The sequence below is a fragment of the Muntiacus reevesi genome, chromosome 1 (assembly GCF_963930625.1).
Source record: "Muntiacus reevesi chromosome 1, mMunRee1.1, whole genome shotgun sequence".
Classification (NCBI taxonomy): domain Eukaryota; kingdom Metazoa; phylum Chordata; class Mammalia; order Artiodactyla; family Cervidae; genus Muntiacus; species Muntiacus reevesi.
The window spans coordinates 1,211,749-1,237,972 of record NC_089249.1 but is presented as its reverse complement, the minus strand read 5'-3'; positions in this window follow the sequence as shown (position 1 = coordinate 1,237,972).

The window sequence follows — 26,224 nt, the reverse complement described above, 5'->3', positions numbered from 1 at the left end:
ACACTTACAGATGTGCAAATTGCTTCCTGAATACTATAGAATATATTTTATGTTTAAAATACTTCCATGCTTATGTAGTGAGTCAATGATTTTAAGTTTATTTGTTACACATTTCAATGTAAAAGTCAATGTGTGAACTAACATATTCACGACTTGGAAAAGTTGGCTTTTTTTTGCTGTGTGTTTGAACTCCTCACCCGACCAAAGGTCATGGAGAGGTCTATAGTTTTTCTAAAATGGTTATAGTGTTGTTTATTTTCTGGTAATTGAATTAGGGTGTGAGTTGCAAAGCTTGTTTTTCTGTTCATTTCATTCCATCTGTTCGGGTTTCTTTCTCTCTCCTGAGTCAGACAGTAATTTCCCATTGGTTGTCCAGTTACCAAGGTTGGTGTCCATGCATCCGTGCTGGTCTCTCCATACATGTCCGGGTGTCCTGTGAAACACTAAGCTTAATTTATTTGGAAATGACCTAGCTGTTCAATACACTGTCATCACTCAGTTGAGCAGAGGGAGAGAAATTCAAGTGACAAAACTCCAGAGAAGCTAGTGTCAGAGCGCCCCGGCGTGGCATGCGTGCAGGGGGTTGGGGGGAGGGGGCGGTGCGCGGAGCGCGGAGGTCTCAGGTGTCCTCCCACCATGGGCCTCTCCAGGTCCGCCGCTGCTCAGTGGCCTCCCCCCGCCCCCATCGCTTTGGCTGCTCAGGGCCGGGTGGTCTCTGCAGCTGCCCGGCATCCTGCCCGAGGCCCCCCCTGCCCACACGCTGTCTTCCAGTCTCTCTCTGAACCCTCGATTCTTTCTGCCTCTGTCTCACCTGGCGTGGGTGCGTGCGAGTGCCTGTCCGTGTGCCTGGCTGTCGCTCGTCCGCTCTCTCAGGAAGGTCCTGTGCTGGGCCCGTGGCGTGGGGGCAGGGCGGGCCTCGGTTTGGGGACAGGGCGGGGCTGAGGCACTCCAGGGGGTTTGCACAGCCGGCAGGATGGGAGCCTGGGGCCCCGGCTGGGCTGCCCCTAAGCTCCAGAAGGCTCCGGGAACTGCAGACCCGGGCCGAAGCTCCCCTCGTCCGGAGCCACCTGACCCTGAGCAGCGAACGGGATGGTGGGTGACAGGGGGTGAGGGGGCACCGAGATGTCCTCGCTGCTCTACCCACCCCCCCTACCCCCACCCCAGGTTCCGCAGGCACGCCAGGCCCCGGCTGGCCGGGCCAGACTGGTGCTGGCTTGGGCTCGCGGTGTGCGGAGCGGGGGCGCCCTCCGCTGGCCGCCGAGCTGCAGGCTCTGGCCGGCCGGAGTCCAGTCGCGGGTCGTGCGGCTCAAGTGCAGCGCGAGCCCGCTCGAGAACTGCAGCCCCATGCCTGACCGGCAGGTCAGACCGCAAGGGAGGCGCAACGCGGGGCTCCTGCAGCGCCTGGCAGCCGCCTCGGTCTAAGGCCATACCACCCTGAACGTGCCCTCTCTCCTCTGATCTGGGAAACTGAGCAGGGTCGGGCCTGGTCAGTTCTTGGATGGGAGACCGCCTAGTAGTTAGGCGATTTTTTTTGATTTTTCTGAATGCCTACTTCAGAAAGTTAGAATCGGATGACTTCACACAGTAAAACGAATCATATTTTCATACATAATCTTAAGAATCCAGCAGCTGGTCATTCTTTTTCCTGTCCTAACACAGCTAACTGGAAATCAGTTGTAGTAAGTTCTACTGACTTCAGACCCTCATCCCTAAGGGAAGATATATAGGAAAACCCATAATATATCTAAATAAACATGAAAGATACAATGATGAGAAAGAAAAAAATTTCTCAGTGACATCTTAGCTGGTATCAGAAACACGATGATTATGAAAGCACAGCCCATAATCAAGTCCAGGCCATGGAAGCCTGTGACTGTCACTGAGTGTTGACTTCCCTTTCAGCTGAGGTCGTAAAAAGTGCTTTGTAAAATTCTGAGGTTTGAAGCACTTGTAACCTCCCGAAGAGACTGCAATCAGAAGGGTTTCTAGAATATCCTGACGCTGTGGTGAGCTCAAGCAATACATACTCCAGAGGACGGAAGACAGACATGTTGGGAAGTGGGGATGACTTCTACTGCACTTAGGGAGGAAGGGCATGTACAAGTGGAGAAGCAACACCTCAGTGATGGAATCTTTAAAGACTCCACACATGGAGAAGGAAATGGCAACCCACTCCAGTATTCTTGCCTGGAAAACTCCATGGGCAGAGGAGTCTGGCGGGCTGAAGTCCACGGGATTCCATGACTGACCGTGTGTGCACGAGGGTGGAGGGAGCCGGGCTGGTAGCAAGAAACTGGTAGAAGTAAAAAATAAGAAAAAAATATAAAATAAAGACTCGATAAATATGACAACGACTGGTAGGAATAAACCTTCAGAAGTGCCTTCTCAGACCTCCCGTCAGAAGCACAAGCGTAATAAAGACACTGAGTTTTCACGGTCTCACACAAAATTAGACTGGTTTATGACAATGGGCAGAGAGGCTCCTCTAAGACATCGGGGCTGGGCTTTACTGGAGGATGCACATCGATTGAGTGCATGGCTGTGTGTTATGGAAATATGTCTTACTGGCAGGGCGAAGGCATCTTCTTGAAGAACACAGCAAATAACACCACAAATTCACGCAACTTGGCTACAATGACAATAGCTGATTTCGTGATGTCTACTGCTTGGCAGAGCTGGGATTGCCTCTGCCATTAAGTACCTCAGTGGCCAGCTGTGATAATAGCCATTACTTTCTCACTTAGAAACTTGCCATGTGCACTAGCGCAAGAACAGTGAAAGCTCCCCAGAGAAGCAAGTCAGGCAGACATGCTTCTGTTTTCTCACAGAAGCTGCTTATGACCGGCCCTGCTCACAGACAGATTGCTAATTCCAAATCGATAGAAAGTTATGCAGATATTCTTTAGCAACTGAGCCACCAGTGAAGCCCTACTAGCTCAGTTGCTAAAGAATCTGCCTGCAACGCAGGAGACCCCGCTTTGAGTCCTGGGTCGGGAAGATCCGCTGGAGAAAGGATAGGCTACCCACTCCAGTATTCTGGCCTAGAGAATTCTATGGACTGTATAGTCCTTGGGGCCGCAAAGAGTCAGGCACGAACTGAGCCACTTTCACCTGCACATGCAGATATCACTTAAAAAAAGAAATGTGGTAACAGATCTAGGACCTCTGTCAAGCTCATGAGTGAGTACTATAAATATAGAGAATCAGCTTTGTCCTGCATAGTTACTACCATCCTGTATTTGCTTTGAGAGGAGTTGAGCTACTCTTGGTACAGAGGAATGATTCTTTACCAACTGAGCCACAAGGGAAGCCCACTAATACTGGAGTGGGTAGCCTATCCCTTCTCCAGCAGATCTTCCTGACCCAGGAATTGAACCAGGGTCTCCTGCCTGAGTAACACATATTGGGTAAAAAACGGTGAGGGGGCAGAACTAGGGACATTGATTGGTAAAATCAGTTTTCCTTGTCTAGATGGCTAGCGGACGCGAAAGAAATGTTGGTGTGGATTTAAAAAATTCTTCTGGTACGAAACAAAAAATTTACTAGTTCTCTGCAGATCTTTAATGAAGCACAGATATTGTCATTAGATTGCTTTGGTCATATCCGTCTTATCCACATTTATTTTTTAAAATCACATAGAGTGGCTTCAATCACTTGAAGAAACGACAAAAGGTTTCTTTGGTCTCCATTCTATACTGGATCGAGAGAAGGCAGTTGATCAGCATGATGCAGGAGCTCAAGATGTTTTTGGGAAAAACTTGACTAGTCTGTTTAATGATATGGAAGAATGAATTAAGGATGGCAGCACGAAACAGAAGGCCATGCTAGAAGTACACAAGACCTTGTTTGGTAAGTCCAAACATGACTTTTTCTTTCAATTGAAGGATAGTTGCTTTACAGAATTTTGTTGCCAAACATCAACGTGAATGAGCCACAGGTGTACATATGTCTCCTCCCTCCTGAACCTCTCTCCCATCTCCTCCTCTCCGTTCCACCCCTCTAGCTTGTTGCAGAGCCCCTGTTTGAGTCCCCTGAGTCATACAGCAAATTGCATTGGCATCTCTTTTAACGTATGGTACTATGTTTCCATGTTCCTCTGCATTCATCTCACCCTCTTCTTCCTCACACCTGCCAGTGTCCATAAGTCTGTTCTCTACATCTGTGACTCCTTGGCTGCCCTGCAAATAATTTCATCAGTACCACCTTTAGTTCAAGCATTTCTTCCCCCCCCCCCCCCAATCATTTCTTATTTCGTATTCCACTCTTACTGTCTTTAGTGTGAGACTGATCTCGAAACTGATATGAAAGTATTATTCTCAGCATGGAAAATTTGGAAGATGCAAACATGAAAAATTTAAAAAGTAACGCAGAGGCTAGTCACTCTAGGCTAACCCCTAAAACATTTATTGACTGATTTCTAGTTTCTCTTCTTTAACCTTTTTGATCTACGTAATCCTGTGTATTCCTTTTAGTTAGGGATTCATTTTTAGACTATCCTGACTCTTCCATTAAGTTCCAGTTTGGGGTCTGATACACTTACAGATGTGCCAAGTGCTTGCTGAATACTATAGAACATATTTTATGTTTAAAATACTTCCATGCGTATGTAGTGAGTCAATGATTTTAAGTTAATTTGTTACACATTTCAGTGTAAAAGTCAATGTGTGAACTAACATATTTTCGATTTGGAAAAGGTGGCTTTTTTTGTTGTGTGTAAGAACTCCTCACTGGACCAAAGGTCATGGAGAGGTCTATTGTTTTCTAAAATGGTTATAGTGTTGTTGTTTTTTTCGGTAATTGAATTGGGGTGTGAGTTGCAAAGTTTGTGTTTCTGTTCATTTTTTCCATCTGTTCGGGTTTCTTTCTCTCTCCTGAGTCAGACAATAATTTCCCATTGGTTGTCCAGTTACCAAGGTTGGTGTCCATGCATCCGTGCTGGTCTCTGCATTCATGTCCGGGTGTCCTGTGAAACACTAAGCTTAATTTATTTGGAAATGACCTAGCTGTGCAATATACTGTCATCACTCAGTTGAGCACAAGGATAGAAATTCAGGTGATCAAACTCCGGAGAAGCTTTTGTCGGAGAGGCGCGTGCGTTCAGGGGGTTGGGGTGGGCAGAGCGCGGACCGCGGATATCTCAGGTGCCCTCCCAACCTGGACCTCTCCAGGCCTGCCTCTGCTCGGCAGCCTCCCCGCGCCCCCATCGCGTTTGCTGCTCAGGGCCGGGAGGCCTCTGCAGCTGCCCGGCATCCTGCCCGAGGCCCCCCCTGCCCACACGCTGTCTTCCGGTGTCTCTCTGAACCCTCGTCTCATTCTGCCTCTGTCTCACCTGGCGTGGGTGCGTGCGAGTGCCTGTCCGTGTGCCTGGCTGTCGCTCGTCCGCTCTCTCAGGAAGGTCTTGTGCTGGGCCCGTGGCGTGGGGGCAGGGCGGGCCTCGGTTTGGGGACAGGGCGGGGCTGAGGCACTCCAGGGGGTTTGCACAGCCGGCAGGATGGGAGCCTGGGGCCCCGGCTGGGCTGCCCCTAAGCTCCAGAAGGCTCCGGGAACTGCAGACCCGGGCCGAAGCTCCCCTCGTCCGGAGCCACCTGACCCTGAGCAGCGAACGGGATGGTGGGTGACAGGGGGTGAGGGGGCACCGAGATGTCCTCCCTGCTCTACCCACCCCCCCTCCCCCCACCCCAGGTTCCGCAGGCACGCCAGGCCCCGGCCGGCCGGGCCAGACTGGTGCTGGCTTGGGCTCGCGGTGTGCGGAGCGGGGGCGCCCTCCGCTGGCCGCCGAGCTGCAGGCTCTGGCCGGCCGGAGTCCAGTCGCGGGTCGTGCGGCTCAAGTGCAGCGCGAGCCCGCTCGAGAACTGCAGCCCCATGCCTGACCGGCAGGTCAGACCGCAAGGGAGGCGCAACGCGGGGCTCCTGTAGCGCCTGGCAGCCGCCTCGGTCTAAGGCCATACCACCCTGAACGTGCCCTCTCTCCTCTGATCTGCGAAACTGAGCAGGGTCGGGCCTGGTCAGTACTTGGATGGGAGACCGCCTAGTAGTTAGGCGATTTTTTTTGATTTTTCTGAATGCCTACTTCAGAAAGTTAGAATCGGATGACTTCACACAGTAAAACGAATCATATTTTCATACATAATCTTAAGAATCCAGCAGCTGGTCATTCTTTTTCCTGTCCTAACACAGCTAACTGGAAATCAGTTGTAGTAAGTTCTACTGACTTCAGACCCTCATCCCTAAGGGAAGATATATAGGAAAACCCATAATATATCTAAATAAACATGAAAGATACAATGATGAGAAAGAAAAAAATTTCTCAGTGACATCTTAGCTGGTATCAGAAACACGATGATTATGAAAGCACAGCCCATAATCAAGTCCAGGCCATGGAAGCCTGTGACTGTCACTGAGTGTTGACTTCCCTTTCAGCTGAGGTCGTAAAAAGTGCTTTGTAAAATTCTGAGGTTTGAAGCACTTGTAACCTCCCGAAGAGACTGCAATCAGAAGGGTTTCTAGAATATCCTGACGCTGTGGTGAGCTCAAGCAATACATACTCCAGAGGACGGAAGACAGACATGTTGGGAAGTGGGGATGACTTCTACTGCACTTAGGGAGGAAGGGCATGTACAAGTGGAGAAGCAACACCTCAGTGATGGAATCTTTAAAGACTCCACACGTGGAGAAGGAAATGGCAACCCACTCCAGTATTCTTGCCTGGAAAACTCCATGGGCAGAGGAGTCTGGCGGGCTGAAGTCCACGGGATTCCGTGACTGACCGTGTGTGCACGAGGGTGGAGGGAGCCGGGCTGGTAGCAAGAAACTGGTAGAAGTAAAAAATAAGAAAAAAATATAAAATAAAGACTCGATAAATATGACAACGACTGGTAGGAATAAACCTTCAGAAGTGCCTTCTCAGACCTCCCGTCAGAAGCACAAGCGTAATAAAGACACTGAGTTTTCACGGTCTCACACAAAATTAGACTGGTTTATGACAATGGGCAGAGAGGATCCTCTAAGACATCGGGGCTGGGCTTTACTGGAGGATGCACATCGATTGAGTGCATGGCTGTGTGTTATGGAAATATGTCTTACTGGCAGGGCGAAGGCATCTTTTTGAAGAACACAGCAAATAACACCACAAATTCACGGAACTTGGCTACAATGACAATAGCTGATTTCGTGATGTCTACTGCTTGGCAGAGCTGGGATTGCCTCTGCCATTAAGTACCTCAGTGGCCAGCTGTGATAATAGCCATTACTTTCTCACTTAGAAACTTGCCATGTGCACTAGCGCAAGAACAGTGAAAGCTCCCCAGAGAAGCAAGTCAGGCAGACATGCTTCTGTTTTCTCACAGAAGCTGCTTATGACCGGCCCTGCTCACAGACAGATTGCTAATTCCAAATCGATAGAAAGTTATGCAGATATTCTTTAGCAACTGAGCCACCAGTGAAGCCCTACTAGCTCAGTTGCTAAAGAATCTGCCTGCAACGCAGGAGACCCCGCTTTGAGTCCTGGGTCGGGAAGATCCGCTGGAGAAAGGATAGGCTACCCACTCCAGTATTCTGGCCTAGAGAATTCTATGGACTGTATAGTCCTTGGGGCCGCAAAGAGTCAGGCACGAACTGAGCCACTTTCACCTGCACATGCAGATATCACTTAAAAAAAGAAATGTGGTAACAGATCTAGGACCTCTGTCAAGCTCATGAGTGAGTACTATAAATATAGAGAATCAGCTTTGTCCTGCATAGTTACTACCATCCTGTATTTGCTTTGAGAGGAGTTGAGCTACTCTTGGTACAGAGGAATGATTCTTTACCAACTGAGCCACAAGGGAAGCCCACTAATACTGGAGTGGGTAGCCTATCCCTTCTCCAGCAGATCTTCCTGACCCAGGAATTGAACCAGGGTCTCCTGCCTGAGTAACACATATTGGGTAAAAAACGGTGAGGGGGCAGAACTAGGGACATTGATTGGTAAAATCAGTTTTCCTTGTCTAGATGGCTAGCGGACGCGAAAGAAATGTTGGTGTGGATTTAAAAAATTCTTCTGGTACGAAACAAAAAATTTACTAGTTCTCTGCAGATCTTTAATGAAGCACAGATATTGTCATTAGATTGCTTTGGTCATATCCGTCTTATCCACATTTATTTTTTAAAATCACATAGAGTGGCTTCAATCACTTGAAGAAACGACAAAAGGTTTCTTTGGTCTCCATTCTATACTGGATCGAGAGAAGGCAGTTGATCAGCATGATGCAGGAGCTCAAGATGTTTTTGGGAAAAACTTGACTAGTCTGTTTAATGATATGGAAGAATGAATTAAGGATGGCAGCACGAAACAGAAGGCCATGCTAGAAGTACACAAGACCTTGTTTGGTAAGTCCAAACATGACTTTTTCTTTCAATTGAAGGATAGTTGCTTTACAGAATTTTGTTGCCAAACATCAACGTGAATGAGCCACAGGTGTACATATGTCTCCTCCCTCCTGAACCTCTCTCCCATCTCCTCCTCTCCGTTCCACCCCTCTAGCTTGTTGCAGAGCCCCTGTTTGATTCCCCTGAGTCATACAGCAAATTGCATTGGCATCTCTTTTAACGTATGGTACTATGTTTCCATGTTCCTCTGCATTCATCTCACCCTCTTCTTCCTCACACCTGCCAGTGTCCATAAGTCTGTTCTCTACATCTGTGACTCCTTGGCTGCCCTGCAAATAATTTCATCAGTACCACCTTTAGTTCAAGCATTTCTTCCACCCCCCCCCAAGCATTTCTTATTTCTTATTCCACTCTTACTGTCTTTAGTGTGAGACTGATCTCGAAACTGATATGAAAGTATTATTCTCAGCATGGAAAATTTGGAAGATGCAAACATGAAAAATTTAAAAAGTAACGCAGAGGCTAGTCACTCTAGGCTAACCCCTAAAACATTTATTGACTGATTTCTAGTTTCTCATCTTTAACCTTTTTGATCTACGTAATCCTGTGTATTCCTTTTAGTTAGGGATTCATTTTTAGACTATCCTGACTCTTCCATTAAGTTCCAGTTTGGGGTCTGATACACTTACAGATGTGCCAAGTGCTTGCTGAATACTATAGAACATATTTTATGTTTAAAATACTTCCATGCGTATGTAGTGAGTCAATGATTTTAAGTTAATTTGTTACACATTTCAGTGTAAAAGTCAATGTGTGAACTAACATATTTTCGATTTGGAAAAGGTGGCTTTTTTTGTTGTGTGTAAGAACTCCTCACTGGACCAAAGGTCATGGAGAGGTCTATTGTTTTCTAAAATGGTTATAGTGTTGTTGTTTTTTTCGGTAATTGAATTGGGGTGTGAGTTGCAAAGTTTGTGTTTCTGTTCATTTTTTCCATCTGTTCGGGTTTCTTTCTCTCTCCTGAGTCAGACAATAATTTCCCATTGGTTGTCCAGTTACCAAGGTTGGTGTCCATGCATCCGTGCTGGTCTCTGCATTCATGTCCGGGTGTCCTGTGAAACAATAAGCTTAATTTATTTGGAAATGACCTAGATGTGCAATATACTGTCATCACTCAGTTGAGCACAAGGATAGAAATTCAGGTGATCAAACTCCGGAGAAGCTTTTGTCGGAGAGGCGCGTGCGTTCAGGGGGTTGGGGTGGGCGGAGCGCGGACCGCGGATATCTCAGGTGCCCTCCCAACCTGGACCTCTCCAGGCCTACCTCTGCTCGGCAGCCTCCCCCCGCACCCATCGCGTTTGCTGCTCAGGGCCGGGAGGTCTCTGCAGCTGCCCGGCATCCTGCCCGAGGCCCCCCCTGCCCACACGCTGTCTTCCGGTGTCTCTCTGAACCCTCGTCTCATTCTGCCTCTGTCTCAGCTGGCGTGGTTGCGTGCGAGTGCCTGTCCGTGTGCCTGGCTGTCGCTCGTCCGCTCTCTCAGGAAGGTCCTGTGCTGGGCCCGTGGCGTGGGGGCAGGGCGGGCCTCGGTTGGGGGACAGGGCGGGGCTGAGGCGCTCCAGGGGGTTTGCACAGCCGGCAGGATGGGCGCCTGGGGCCCCGGCTGGGCTGTCCCTAAGCCCGCAGGAGGCTCCGGGGACCGCGGCCCCGGGCCGACGCCCCGCTCCTCCGGAGCCACGTGACCCTGAGCAGCGAACGGGATGGTGGGGGGCGGGGGGTGAGGGGGCACCGAGACGTCCTCCCCGCTCAAGCCACCCCCCTCCCCAACCCCCGCCAGAGATCCCGCAGCCTCCCCAGGCAGCTCGGGGTCCAGGAAGTGCCCCGGGCCGGTCCAGGCGCGTGCTGGCCGGGGGTGTCGTCGGCTGGTCTCCCAGCTGCAGGGCCTGTCCCGGTTTTTCCCGTCATTTTCAACAGTGACGGTCACCCCACATTGTGAGTCGTCTAGATTTCTCACTGACACCCCTGTTAGGGAGTGGCTTTTTAGACAGATAGGGAAGGTCACTTGGGGGATATTAGTCATGAGAGAAAATAAGGGCTCAGGTGGGATTGCAGATGTCATCCAGGGGGTAAATAGAGACAGTTGTTGCTGGTACCAAGACATGAAGTTTTTTTTCCCCCTTTTCCCAAAAGGCCATATTACGACCACATGGGGGCGCTGAGTAACAGTCCATAGCTCGGCTGGAAGGGTGGGCCTTTGATATTGATACCCTGGGATGGGTTGGACATACCCCCAACCTTTGTCATTAATGCAGATGCAGCCCGGGCTGCTTAGGTTGAGTTGAGAAGCAGTGTGGTTTGCAAGTGAACATGCCTCGTTTAGGGAGAGATCAATAGCCATACAGGGAGATATGATTAGAAAGAGGAAGAACATCATATGATGCATTTTACTTATCTGAGGCAGGATTGATGGGGTTCTGCTTGAACAAGAGCCTGAGATCTTCAACAGGTTCACAGGAATAGCTGTCCTCTGGCTTTGGAGTCTCAGTTTCTGTCTCCCCCTCCTGTAGGCCATAGGGTTTTATTCTAGAATTGCGGACCCAGGCAGATAGACCCTTCATTTTTACAGCAGTTGAAGTCACTAGAACAACCTGATATGGCCCTGTCCATTTCTCGGACAGCTGGTTTAGACTCCCTTTTTCTTGCCAGGTATTTACTGTTATTGATCCCCTGGCTTTACCTGGGGATTTTTCAAGTCTTCCTGTGGTTTGTTCTCCATACCGTTGGAGTTCTTGCTGAAACCTTCCCAGGTCAATTATATGTTTTAAGAGTGTATTGGCATCCTCATCAAGAAACAAATCAGAAGTTCAGAATGGTCGTCCATACATCATTTCATAAGGACTTAACAATAGTGGCCGTTTGGGGGATGTCCGTAGCCTCATGAGGGCTATGGGCAGCATATGTGTCCACTTAATATGTGTTTCTGACATAGCTTAGCCAGAGCCTTTTTAAGAGTCTGGTTGGCTCTCTCTTCCTTTCCTGAAGCTTTAGGCCTCCAGGATGAGCGGAGCCGGTATTTTATGCCTAAGCATGCGGCTAGATTCTGGGGTATCGTGGCTGTAAGTGAGGGCCCGTTGTCACTCTGAAGTGACCGAGGCAGCCCAAACCTAGGCACTAACTCCTTCAGCAGAGCTTTACAGACTTCTGTAGCTCTCTCAGTCTCAGTAGGGAACGCTTCGATCCATCCTGTGTATGTGTCAATAAAGACTAGCAAGTAAGAAAACCCTTGGGTCTTGGGCATGGCTGTAAATTCTACTTGCCAGTCCGCTCCTGGGTATGATCCCCGATGTTGGACAGGTGTAATTAGAAGAGGTCTGGTTTTTGGGTTATTTTTTAGACAGGTGTCACAATTTTGTGTGACCTGTTTAACAACCTTAGCTAACTGGGGATGGGAGAGAATAGGCTTAAGCAAGATTTCTAGATTATCTTTTCCAAAATGGGCGCTCTTATGTAAGGAGTTAGTAATGTTTTAAACCTGAGAATCAGGGAGTATTATTTGGGCCTGATCAGGCTGAAACCACCCATGTGACCCAATCTCCCAGCCCCGCTCAGCATATCGGGAATGTCCCCCTGGGGTAAAATCTGGAGTCAGGGTTTCCTTGGGGAAAAGGGGGCAGATAGCAGTGTCAGAGGTAGCTTCCCCGGCAGCTCGTCCTTCCTCTTGATCAGCTTTCCTATTTCCCTGAGCCTCTTTTTCTTGCCCCTTTTGGTGACTCTTGCAGTGGATGACAGCTAATTTTGCAGGAAGTTTGACTGCCTCCAGGAGCCTGAGAATGAGCTCTTTGTGTTTAATAGCAGAGCTTCGGGCACTGAGCATCCCTCTTTCTTTCCAAATTGCTGCACGGGCATGCAGAATGAGGAAAGCATACTTAGAGTCCATACACACATTAATCCTCTTTCCTTCTCCTAACTCCAAAGCTCTTGTCAGGGCAAAAAGTTCAGCTTTCTGGGCTGAGGTGTCTGGGGGAAGAGACCCACTTTCCTTAGTTTCTTCCAGGCTCGCTACAGCATATCCTGCTTTCCTCTCTCCCTTTTCTACAAAACTGCTGCCATCTGTGTGCCAGTTTTCCTCTGGGTCAGATAAAGGTGTCTCTGATAGGTCCCGGCGAGAAGAGTATAACTCGTCTGTGATTTGTATGCATTGGTGATCCAGAGGGGAGGTAGGGGGATCTGGCAGTAAGGTTGCTGGATTTAAAGTGTGGCAGACCCTCAACTTTATTTCTGGAGTGTCAAGGAGGAGGGCTTGGTATTGGGTGATGCTTCCCCCTGTCATCCACCTGTCCCCTTTCTTTTCCAAGACTGCTTCCACCCGGTGAGGTGTATACACTGTGGTAGGCTGACCCAGGGTCAGCTGAGATGCCTCCTGAATCGGTGGCTTCTACTGCCCGGAGGCAAGTGGGCCACCCTCTGGCCACCTCATCTAGTTATTTTGAGAGATAGCCACAGGTTGTAATACGGGCCCCATCATCTGCCCTAACACCCCAAGAGCAGTTCCTGTCCTTCCAGAAACATAGAGTCTAAAAGGCTTCTCCAGGTTGGGAGGACTAAAGCTGGGGCTGTAGTGATGGACTCATTTAGGGCATTAAAGGCCACCTTGCAGGTCTCATGCCAGTCGAGTGGCTCTTCCTCTTTCCCCCTTAAATTTTCATATAGGGGTCTGGCCAGATTGCCATAATTAGGAATCCAGATCCTGCAAAACCCGGTCCTTCCTAAAAATCCCCTAAGCTGTTCTTTTGTTTGGGGGTACGGGGTATTTAAGATGAGGGATCTCCCCTCGGGGTCAGGCATTCTTTTTCTCTCCGTAATTATAAATCCAAGGTATTTTACTTGGGTTAAGCTAATCTGAGCCTACTTGGGGGATACTCGATAACCCTTTTCATACAGGAAAGTTAGCGTTTTAAATAGTGTCCATTTGAGAGCTGGTAAAATCTGGCCTTGCTATGAGCAAGTCATCCACATACTGTATTAGACTACTCTTTGTTAAATTAAATTCCCTTAGTTCTCTCCCCGAGGAAGTCCCGAAGATATGAGGGCTGTCCCTAAACCCTTGGGGTAGTCGAGTCCAGTCGAGAGTTGTATGGTCTCTCTTGTTTCCAAGTCCCGCCACTCAAAAGCAAAGAGTTTTTGGGATTCAGGATGGAGAGGAATGCAAAAGAAAGCACCTTGAAGGTCCAAGACTGAGAGGTACTTGGCATTTCCTGGGACTTGGGATAGGAGGGTATATGGGTTTGGGACTATGGGGTGGATGGGAACCACAGCTTCATTAACAGCTCTTAGATCCTGGACGAATCGGTAAGATCCATCTGGTTTTTAAACGGGCAAGATTGGGGTGTTGCAGGGGGACTCACAGCTGATTCGAGTTCCAGTATCTCGGTATTTGTTAACTAATGGTCTAAGACCCTCAAGAGCTTCTGGTGTTAAGGGATATTGTCTTTTCCAGGGCTAGGGAGCATTTGGTCTCAGAGAAATCTTTACTGGTGGAACATTTCTGGCTAAACCTGGGCTGGAGACATCCCACACCTGGGGATTGACATCATCTAGACAAGGGACAGACTCCTCCTTTTCTACCTCTGACTGTAAATATTCGGACATAGGCAAAGAAAATTATTGACTTCTATCTTTGTGTCCCCAAGTCACTCTGGTTTGGAGGCAAAAGTATTATTCTCACCATGGAAAATTTGGAAGCTGCAAACATGAAAAATTTAAAGAGTCACGCAGAGGCTAGTCACTCTATGCTAACCCCTAAGACATTTATTGACTGATTTCTAGCTTCTCTTCTTTAACCTTTTTTATCTACAGTAATCCTGTGTGTTCCTTTTAGTTAGGGATTCATTTTTAGACTATCCTGACTCTTCCACTACGTTCCAGTTTTGGGTCTGATACACTTACAGATGTGCAAATTGCTTCCTGAATACTATAGAATATATTTTATGTTTAAAATACTTCCATGCTTATGTAGTGAGTCAATGATTTTAAGTTTATTTGTTACACATTTCAATGTAAAAGTCAATGTGTGAACTAACATATTCACGACTTGGAAAAGTTGGCTTTTTTTTGCTGTGTGTTTGAACTCCTCACCCGACCAAAGGTCATGGAGAGGTCTATAGTTTTTCTAAAATGGTTATAGTGTTGTTTATTTTCTGGTAATTGAATTAGGGTGTGAGTTGCAAAGCTTGTTTTTCTGTTCATTTCATTCCATCTGTTCGGGTTTCTTTCTCTCTCCTGAGTCAGACAGTAATTTCCCATTGGTTGTCCAGTTACCAAGGTTGGTGTCCATGCATCCGTGCTGGTCTCTCCATACATGTCCGGGTGTCCTGTGAAACACTAAGCTTAATTTATTTGGAAATGACCTAGCTGTTCAATACACTGTCATCACTCAGTTGAGCAGAGGGAGAGAAATTCAAGTGACAAAACTCCAGAGAAGCTAGTGTCAGAGCGCCCCGGCGTGGCATGCGTGCAGGGGTTTGGGGGGAGGGGGCGGTGCGCGGAGCGCGGAGGTCTCAGGTGTCCTCCCACCATGGGCCTCTCCAGGTCCGCCGCTGCTCAGTGGCCTCCCCCCGCCCCCATCGCTTTGGCTGCTCAGGGCCGGGTGGTCTCTGCAGCTGCCCGGCATCCTGCCCGAGGCCCCCCCTGCCCACACGCTGTCTTCCAGTCTCTCTCTGAACCCTCGACTCTTTCTGCCTCTGTCTCACCTGGCGTGGGTGCGTGCGAGTGCCTGTCCGTGTGCCTGGCTGTCGCTCGTCCGCTCTCTCAGGAAGGTCCTGTGCTGGGCCCGTGGCGTGGGGGCAGGGCGGGCCTCGGTTTGGGGACAGGGCGGGGCTGAGGCACTCCAGGGGGTTTGCACAGCCGGCAGGATGGGAGCCTGGGGCCCCGGCTGGGCTGCCCCTAAGCTCCAGAAGGCTCCGGGAACTGCAGACCCGGGCCGAAGCTCCCCTCGTCCGGAGCCACCTGACCCTGAGCAGCGAACGGGATGGTGGGTGACAGGGGGTGAGGGGGCACCGAGATGTCCTCGCTGCTCTACCCACCCCCCCTACCCCCACCCCAGGTTCCGCAGGCACGCCAGGCCCCGGCCGGCCGGGCCAGACTGGTGCTGGCTTGGGCTCGCGGTGTGCGGAGCGGGGGCGCCCTCCGCTGGCCGCCGAGCTGCAGGCACTGGCCGGCCGGAGTCCAGTCGCGGGTCGTGCGGCTCAAGTGCAGCGCGAGCCCGCTCGAGAACTGCAGCCCCATGCCTGACCGGCAGGTCAGACCGCAAGGGAGGCGCAACGCGGGGCTCCTGCAGCGCCTGGCAGCCGCCTCGGTCTAAGGCCATACCACCCTGAACGTGCCCTCTCTCCTCTGATCTGGGAAACTGAGCAGGGTCGGGCCTGGTCAGTACTTGGATGGGAGACCGCCTAGTAGTTAGGCGATTTTTTTTGATTTTTCTGAATGCCTACTTCAGAAAGTTAGAATCGGATGACTTCACACAGTAAAACGAATCATATTTTCATACATAATCTTAAGAATCCAGCAGCTGGTCATTCTTTTTCCTGTCCTAACACAGCTAACTGGAAATCAGTTGTAGTAAGTTCTACTGACTTCAGACCCTCATCCCTAAGGGAAGATATATAGGAAAACCCATAATATATCTAAATAAACATGAAAGATACAATGATGAGAAAGAAAAAAATTTCTCAGTGACATCTTAGCTGGTATCAGAAACACGATGATTATGAAAGCACAGCCCATAATCAAGTCCAGGCCATGGAAGCCTGTGACTGTCACTGAGTGTTGACTTCCCTTTCAGCTGAGGTCGTAAAAAGTGCTTTGTAAAATTCTGAGGTTTGAAGCACTTGTAACCTCCCGAAGAGACTGCAATCAGAAGGGTTTCTAGAATATCCTGACGCTGTGGTGAGCTCAAGCAATACATACTCCAGAGGACGGAAGACAGACATGTTGGGAAGTGGGGATGACTTCTACTGCACTTAGGGAGGAAGGGCATGTACAAGTGGAGAAGTAACACCTCAGTGATGGAATCTTTAAAGACTCCACACGTGGAGAAGGAAATGGCAACCCACTCCAGTATTCTTGCCTGGAAAACTCCATGGGCAGAGGAGTCTGGCGGGCTGAAGTCCACGGGATTCCATGACTGACCGTGTGTGCACGAGGGTGGAGGGAGCCGGGCTGGTAGCAAGAAACTGGTAGAAGTAAAAAATAAGAAAAAAATATAAAATAAAGACTCGATAAATATGACAACGACTGGTAGGAATAAACCTTCAGAAGTGCCTTCTCAGACCTCCCGTCAGAAGCACAAGCGTAATAAAGACACTGAGTTTTCACGGTCTCACACAAAATTAGACTGGCTTATGACAATGGGCAGAGAGGCTCCTCTAAGACATCGGGGCTGGGCTTTACTGGAGGATGCACATCGATTGAGTGCATGGCTGTGTGTTATGGAAATATGTCTTACTGGCAGGGCGAAGGCATCTTCTTGAAGAACACAGCAAATAACACCACAAATTCACGCAACTTGGCTACAATGACAATAGCTGATTTCGTGATGTCTACTGCTTGGCAGAGCTGGGATTGCCTCTGCCATTAAGTACCTCAGTGGCCAGCTGTGATAATAGCCATTACTTTCTCACTTAGAAACTTGCCATGTGCACTAGCGCAAGAACAGTGAAAGCTCCCCAGAGAAGCAAGTCAGGCAGACATGCTTCTGTTTTCTCACAGAAGCTGCTTATGACCGGCCCTGCTCACAGACAGATTGCTAATTCCAAATCGATAGAAAGTTATGCAGATATTCTTTAGCAACTGAGCCACCAGTGAAGCCCTACTAGCTCAGTTGCTAAAGAATCTGCCTGCAACGCAGGAGACCCCGCTTTGAGTCCTGGGTCGGGAAGATCCGCTGGAGAAAGGATAGGCTACCCACTCCAGTATTCTGGCCTAGAGAATTCTATGGACTGTATAGTCCTTGGGGCCACAAAGAGTCAGGCACGAACTGAGCCACTTTCACCTGCACATGCAGATATCACTTAAAAAAAGAAATGTGGTAACAGATCTAGGACCTCTGTCAAGCTCATGAGTGAGTACTATAAATATAGAGAATCAGCTTTGTCCTGCATAGTTACTACCATCCTGTATTTGCTTTGAGAGGAGTTGAGCTACTCTTGGTACAGAGGAATGATTCTTTACCAACTGAGCCACAAGGGAAGCCCACTAATACTGGAGTGGGTAGCCTATCCCTTCTCCAGCAGATCTTCCTGACCCAGGAATTGAACCAGGGTCTCCTGCCTGAGTAACACATATTGGGTAAAAAACGGTGAGGGGGCAGAACTAGGGACATTGATTGGTAAAATCAGTTTTCCTTGTCTAGATGGCTAGCGGACGCGAAAGAAATGTTGGTGTGGATTTAAAAAATTCTTCTGGTACGAAACAAAAAATTTACTAGTTCTCTGCAGATCTTTAATGAAGCACAGATATTGTCATTAGATTGCTTTGGTCATATCCGTCTTATCCACATTTATTTTTTAAAATCACATAGAGTGGCTTCAATCACTTGAAGAAACGACAAAAGGTTTCTTTGGTCTCCATTCTATACTGGATCGAGAGAAGGCAGTTGATCAGCATGATGCAGGAGCTCAAGATGTTTTTGGGAAAAACTTGACTAGTCTGTTTAATGATATGGAAGAATGAATTAAGGATGGCAGCACGAAACAGAAGGCCATGCTAGAAGTACACAAGACCTTGTTTGGTAAGTCCAAACATGACTTTTTCTTTCAATTGAAGGATAGTTGCTTTACAGAATTTTGTTGCCAAACATCAACGTGAATGAGCCACAGGTGTACATATGTCTCCTCCCTCCTGAACCTCTCTCCCATCTCCTCCTCTCCGTTCCACCCCTCTAGCTTGTTGCAGAGCCCCTGTTTGAGTCCCCTGAGTCATACAGCAAATTGCATTGGCATCTCTTTTAACGTATGGTACTATGTTTCCATGTTCCTCTGCATTCATCTCACCCTCTTCTTCCTCACACCTGCCAGTGTCCATAAGTCTGTTCTCTACATCTGTGACTCCTTGGCTGCCCTGCAAATAATTTCATCAGTACCACCTTTAGTTCAAGCATTTCTTCCCCCCCCCCCCCAATCATTTCTTATTTCGTATTCCACTCTTACTGTCTTTAGTGTGAGACTGATCTCGAAACTGATATGAAAGTATTATTCTCAGCATGGAAAATTTGGAAGATGCAAACATGAAAAATTTAAAAAGTAACGCAGAGGCTAGTCACTCTAGGCTAACCCCTAAAACATTTATTGACTGATTTCTAGTTTCTCTTCTTTAACCTTTTTGATCTACGTAATCCTGTGTATTCCTTTTAGTTAGGGATTCATTTTTAGACTATCCTGACTCTTCCATTAAGTTCCAGTTTGGGGTCTGATACACTTACAGATGTGCCAAGTGCTTGCTGAATACTATAGAACATATTTTATGTTTAAAATACTTCCATGCGTATGTAGTGAGTCAATGATTTTAAGTTAATTTGTTACACATTTCAGTGTAAAAGTCAATGTGTGAACTAACATATTTTCGATTTGGAAAAGGTGGCTTTTTTTGTTGTGTGTAAGAACTCCTCACTGGACCAAAGGTCATGGAGAGGTCTATTGTTTTCTAAAATGGTTATAGTGTTGTTGTTTTTTTCGGTAATTGAATTGGGGTGTGAGTTGCAAAGTTTGTGTTTCTGTTCATTTTTTCCATCTGTTCGGGTTTCTTTCTCTCTCCTGAGTCAGACAATAATTTCCCATTGGTTGTCCAGTTACCAAGGTTGGTGTCCATGCATCCGTGCTGGTCTCTGCATTCATGTCCGGGTGTCCTGTGAAACACTAAGCTTAATTTATTTGGAAATGACCTAGCTGTGCAATATACTGTCATCACTCAGTTGAGCACAAGGATAGAAATTCAGGTGATCAAACTCCGGAGAAGCTTTTGTCGGAGAGGCGCGTGCGTTCAGGGGGTTGGGGTGGGCAGAGCGCGGACCGCGGATATCTCAGGTGCCCTCCCAACCTGGACCTCTCCAGGCCTGCCTCTGCTCGGCAGCCTCCCCGCGCCCCCATCGCGTTTGCTGCTCAGGGCCGGGAGGCCTCTGCAGCTGCCCGGCATCCTGCCCGAGGCCCCCCCTGCCCACACGCTGTCTTCCGGTGTCTCTCTGAACCCTCGTCTCATTCTGCCTCTGTCTCACCTGGCGTGGGTGCGTGCGAGTGCCTGTCCGTGTGCCTGGCTGTCGCTCGTCCGCTCTCTCAGGAAGGTCTTGTGCTGGGCCCGTGGCGTGGGGGCAGGGCGGGCCTCGGTTTGGGGACAGGGCGGGGCTGAGGCACTCCAGGGGGTTTGCACAGCCGGCAGGATGGGAGCCTGGGGCCCCGGCTGGGCTGCCCCTAAGCTCCAGAAGGCTCCGGGAACTGCAGACCCGGGCCGAAGCTCCCCTCGTCCGGAGCCACCTGACCCTGAGCAGCGAACGGGATGGTGGGTGACAGGGGGTGAGGGGGCACCGAGATGTCCTCCCTGCTCTACCCACCCCCCCTCCCCCCACCCCAGGTTCCGCAGGCACGCCAGGCCCCGGCCGGCCGGGCCAGACTGGTGCTGGCTTGGGCTCGCGGTGTGCGGAGCGGGGGCGCCCTCCGCTGGCCGCCGAGCTGCAGGCTCTGGCCGGCCGGAGTCCAGTCGCGGGTCGTGCGGCTCAAGTGCAGCGCGAGCCCGCTCGAGAACTGCAGCCCCATGCCTGACCGGCAGGTCAGACCGCAAGGGAGGCGCAACGCGGGGCTCCTGTAGCGCCTGGCAGCCGCCTCGGTCTAAGGCCATACCACCCTGAACGTGCCCTCTCTCCTCTGATCTGCGAAACTGAGCAGGGTCGGGCCTGGTCAGTACTTGGATGGGAGACCGCCTAGTAGTTAGGCGATTTTTTTTGATTTTTCTGAATGCCTACTTCAGAAAGTTAGAATCGGATGACTTCACACAGTAAAACGAATCATATTTTCATACATAATCTTAAGAATCCAGCAGCTGGTCATTCTTTTTCCTGTCCTAACACAGCTAACTGGAAATCAGTTGTAGTAAGTTCTACTGACTTCAGACCCTCATCCCTAAGGGAAGATATATAGGAAAACCCATAATATATCTAAATAAACATGAAAGATACAATGATGAGAAAGAAAAAAATTTCTCAGTGACATCTTAGCTGGTATCAGAAACACGATGATTATGAAAGCACAGCCCATAATCAAGTCCAGGCCATGGAAGCCTGTGACTGTCACTGAGTGTTGACTTCCCTTTCAGCTGAGGTCGTAAAAAGTGCTTTGTAAAATTCTGAGGTTTGAAGCACTTGTAACCTCCCGAAGAGACTGCAATCAGAAGGGTTTCTAGAATATCCTGACGCTGTGGTGAGCTCAAGCAATACATACTCCAGAGGACGGAAGACAGACATGTTGGGAAGTGGGGATGACTTCTACTGCACTTAGGGAGGAAGGGCATGTACAAGTGGAGAAGCAACACCTCAGTGATGGAATCTTTAAAGACTCCACACGTGGAGAAGGAAATGGCAACCCACTCCAGTATTCTTGCCTGGAAAACTCCATGGGCAGAGGAGTCTGGCGGGCTGAAGTCCACGGGATTCCATGACTGACCGTGTGTGCACGAGGGTGGAGGGAGCCGGGCTGGTAGCAAGAAACTGGTAGAAGTAAAAAATAAGAAAAAAATATAAAATAAAGACTCGATAAATATGACAACGACTGGTAGGAATAAACCTTCAGAAGTGCCTTCTCAGACCTCCCGTCAGAAGCACAAGCGTAATAAAGACACTGAGTTTTCACGGTCTCACACAAAATTAGACTGGTTTATGACAATGGGCAGAGAGGATCCTCTAAGACATCGGGGCTGGGCTTTACTGGAGGATGCACATCGATTGAGTGCATGGCTGTGTGTTATGGAAATATGTCTTACTGGCAGGGCGAAGGCATCTTTTTGAAGAACACAGCAAATAACACCACAAATTCACGGAACTTGGCTACAATGACAATAGCTGATTTCGTGATGTCTACTGCTTGGCAGAGCTGGGATTGCCTCTGCCATTAAGTACCTCAGTGGCCAGCTGTGATAATAGCCATTACTTTCTCACTTAGAAACTTGCCATGTGCACTAGCGCAAGAACAGTGAAAGCTCCCCAGAGAAGCAAGTCAGGCAGACATGCTTCTGTTTTCTCACAGAAGCTGCTTATGACCGGCCCTGCTCACAGACAGATTGCTAATTCCAAATCGATAGAAAGTTATGCAGATATTCTTTAGCAACTGAGCCACCAGTGAAGCCCTACTAGCTCAGTTGCTAAAGAATCTGCCTGCAACGCAGGAGACCCCGCTTTGAGTCCTGGGTCGGGAAGATCCGCTGGAGAAAGGATAGGCTACCCACTCCAGTATTCTGGCCTAGAGAATTCTATGGACTGTATAGTCCTTGGGGCCGCAAAGAGTCAGGCACGAACTGAGCCACTTTCACCTGCACATGCAGATATCACTTAAAAAAAGAAATGTGGTAACAGATCTAGGACCTCTGTCAAGCTCATGAGTGAGTACTATAAATATAGAGAATCAGCTTTGTCCTGCATAGTTACTACCATCCTGTATTTGCTTTGAGAGGAGTTGAGCTACTCTTGGTACAGAGGAATGATTCTTTACCAACTGAGCCACAAGGGAAGCCCACTAATAACTGGAGTGGGTAGCCTATCCCTTCTCCAGCAGATCTTCCTGACCCAGGAATTGAACCAGGGTCTCCTGCCTGAGTAACACATATTGGGTAAAAAACGGTGAGGGGGCAGAACTAGGGACATTGATTGGTAAAATCAGTTTTCCTTGTCTAGATGGCTAGCGGACGCGAAAGAAATGTTGGTGTGGATTTAAAAAATTCTTCTGGTACGAAACAAAAAATTTACTAGTTCTCTGCAGATCTTTAATGAAGCACAGATATTGTCATTAGATTGCTTTGGTCATATCCGTCTTATCCACATTTATTTTTTAAAATCACATAGAGTGGCTTCAATCACTTGAAGAAACGACAAAAGGTTTCTTTGGTCTCCATTCTATACTGGATCGAGAGAAGGCAGTTGATCAGCATGATGCAGGAGCTCAAGATGTTTTTGGGAAAAACTTGACTAGTCTGTTTAATGATATGGAAGAATGAATTAAGGATGGCAGCACGAAACAGAAGGCCATGCTAGAAGTACACAAGACCTTGTTTGGTAAGTCCAAACATGACTTTTTCTTTCAATTGAAGGATAGTTGCTTTACAGAATTTTGTTGCCAAACATCAACGTGAATGAGCCACAGGTGTACATATGTCTCCTCCCTCCTGAACCTCTCTCCCATCTCCTCCTCTCCGTTCCACCCCTCTAGCTTGTTGCAGAGCCCCTGTTTGAGTCCCCTGAGTCATACAGCAAATTGCATTGGCATCTCTTTTAACGTATGGTACTATGTTTCCATGTTCCTCTGCATTCATCTCACCCTCTTCTTCCTCACACCTGCCAGTGTCCATAAGTCTGTTCTCTACATCTGTGACTCCTTGGCTGCCCTGCAAATAATTTCATCAGTACCACCTTTAGTTCAAGCATTTCTTCCCCCCCCCCCCCCCAATCATTTCTTATTTCGTATTCCACTCTTACTGTCTTTAGTGTGAGACTGATCTCGAAACTGATATGAAAGTATTATTCTCAGCATGGAAAATTTGGAAGATGCAAACATGAAAAATTTAAAAAGTAACGCAGAGGCTAGTCACTCTAGGCTAACCCCTAAAACATTTATTGACTGATTTCTAGTTTCTCTTCTTTAACCTTTTTGATCTACGTAATCCTGTGTATTCCTTTTAGTTAGGGATTCATTTTTAGACTATCCTGACTCTTCCATTAAGTTCCAGTTTGGGGTCTGATACACTTACAGATGTGCCAAGTGCTTGCTGAATACTATAGAACATATTTTATGTTTAAAATACTTCCATGCGTATGTAGTGAGTCAATGATTTTAAGTTAATTTGTTACACATTTCAGTGTAAAAGTCAATGTGTGAACTAACATATTTTCGATTTGGAAAAGGTGGCTTTTTTTGTTGTGTGTAAGAACTCCTCACTGGACCAAAGGTCATGGAGAGGTCTATTGTTTTCTAAAATGGTTATAGTGTTGTTGTTTTTTTCGGTAATTGAATTGGGGTGTGAGTTGCAAAGTTTGTGTTTCTGTTCATTTTTTCCATCTGTTCGGGTTTCTTTCTCTCTCCTGAGTCAGACAATAATTTCCCATTGGTTGTCCAGTTACCAAGGTTGGTGTCCATGCATCCGTGCTGGTCTCTGCATTCATGTCCGGGTGTCCTGTGAAACACTAAGCTTAATTTATTTGGAAATGACCTAGCTGTGCAATATACTGTCATCACTCAGTTGAGCACAAGGATAGAAATTCAGGTGATCAAACTCCGGAGAAGCTTTTGTCGGAGAGGCGCGTGCGTTCAGGGGGTTGGGGTGGGCAGAGCGCGGACCGCGGATATCTCAGGTGCCCTCCCAACCTGGACCTCTCCAGGCCTGCCTCTGCTCGGCAGCCTCCCCGCGCCCCCATCGCGTTTGCTGCTCAGGGCCGGGAGGCCTCTGCAGCTGCCCGGCATCCTGCCCGAGGCCCCCCCTGCCCACACGCTGTCTTCCGGTGTCTCTCTGAACCCTCGTCTCATTCTGCCTCTGTCTCACCTGGCGTGGGTGCGTGCGAGTGCCTGTCCGTGTGCCTGGCTGTCGCTCGTCCGCTCTCTCAGGAAGGTCTTGTGCTGGGCCCGTGGCGTGGGGGCAGGGCGGGCCTCGGTTTGGGGACAGGGCGGGGCTGAGGCACTCCAGGGGGTTTGCACAGCCGGCAGGATGGGAGCCTGGGGCCCCGGCTGGGCTGCCCCTAAGCTCCAGAAGGCTCCGGGAACTGCAGACCCGGGCCGAAGCTCCCCTCGTCCGGAGCCACCTGACCCTGAGCAGCGAACGGGATGGTGGGTGACAGGGGGTGAGGGGGCACCGAGATGTCCTCCCTGCTCTACCCACCCCCCCTCCCCCCACCCCAGGTTCCGCAGGCACGCCAGGCCCCGGCCGGCCGGGCCAGACTGGTGCTGGCTTGGGCTCGCGGTGTGCGGAGCGGGGGCGCCCTCCGCTGGCCGCCGAGCTGCAGGCTCTGGCCGGCCGGAGTCCAGTCGCGGGTCGTGCGGCTCAAGTGCAGCGCGAGCCCGCTCGAGAACTGCAGCCCCATGCCTGACCGGCAGGTCAGACCGCAAGGGAGGCGCAACGCGGGGCTCCTGTAGCGCCTGGCAGCCGCCTCAGTCTAAGGCCATACCACCCTGAACGTGCCCTCTCTCCTCTGATCTGCGAAACTGAGCAGGGTCGGGCCTGGTCAGTACTTGGATGGGAGACCGCCTAGTAGTTAGGCGATTTTTTTTGATTTTTCTGAATGCCTACTTCAGAAAGTTAGAATCGGATGACTTCACACAGTAAAACGAATCATATTTTCATACATAATCTTAAGAATCCAGCAGCTGGTCATTCTTTTTCCTGTCCTAACACAGCTAACTGGAAATCAGTTGTAGTAAGTTCTACTGACTTCAGACCCTCATCCCTAAGGGAAGATATATAGGAAAACCCATAATATATCTAAATAAACATGAAAGATACAATGATGAGAAAGAAAAAAATTTCTCAGTGACATCTTAGCTGGTATCAGAAACACGATGATTATGAAAGCACAGCCCATAATCAAGTCCAGGCCATGGAAGCCTGTGACTGTCACTGAGTGTTGACTTCCCTTTCAGCTGAGGTCGTAAAAAGTGCTTTGTAAAATTCTGAGGTTTGAAGCACTTGTAACCTCCCGAAGAGACTGCAATCAGAAGGGTTTCTAGAATATCCTGACGCTGTGGTGAGCTCAAGCAATACATACTCCAGAGGACGGAAGACAGACATGTTGGGAAGTGGGGATGACTTCTACTGCACTTAGGGAGGAAGGGCATGTACAAGTGGAGAAGCAACACCTCAGTGATGGAATCTTTAAAGACTCCACACATGGAGAAGGAAATGGCAACCCACTCCAGTATTCTTGCCTGGAAAACTCCATGGGCAGAGGAGTCTGGCGGGCTGAAGTCCACGGGATTCCATGACTGACCGTGTGTGCACGAGGGTGGAGGGAGCCGGGCTGGTAGCAAGAAACTGGTAGAAGTAAAAAATAAGAAAAAAATATAAAATAAAGACTCGATAAATATGACAACGACTGGTAGGAATAAACCTTCAGAAGTGCCTTCTCAGACCTCCCGTCAGAAGCACAAGCGTAATAAAGACACTGAGTTTTCACGGTCTCACACAAAATTAGACTGGTTTATGACAATGGGCAGAGAGGATCCTCTAAGACATCGGGGCTGGGCTTTACTGGAGGATGCACATCGATTGAGTGCATGGCTGTGTGTTATGGAAATATGTCTTACTGGCAGGGCGAAGGCATCTTTTTGAAGAACACAGCAAATAACACCACAAATTCACGGAACTTGGCTACAATGACAATAGCTGATTTCGTGATGTCTACTGCTTGGCAGAGCTGGGATTGCCTCTGCCATTAAGTACCTCAGTGGCCAGCTGTGATAATAGCCATTACTTTCTCACTTAGAAACTTGCCATGTGCACTAGCGCAAGAACAGTGAAAGCTCCCCAGAGAAGCAAGTCAGGCAGACATGCTTCTGTTTTCTCACAGAAGCTGCTTATGACCGGCCCTGCTCACAGACAGATTGCTAATTCCAAATCGATAGAA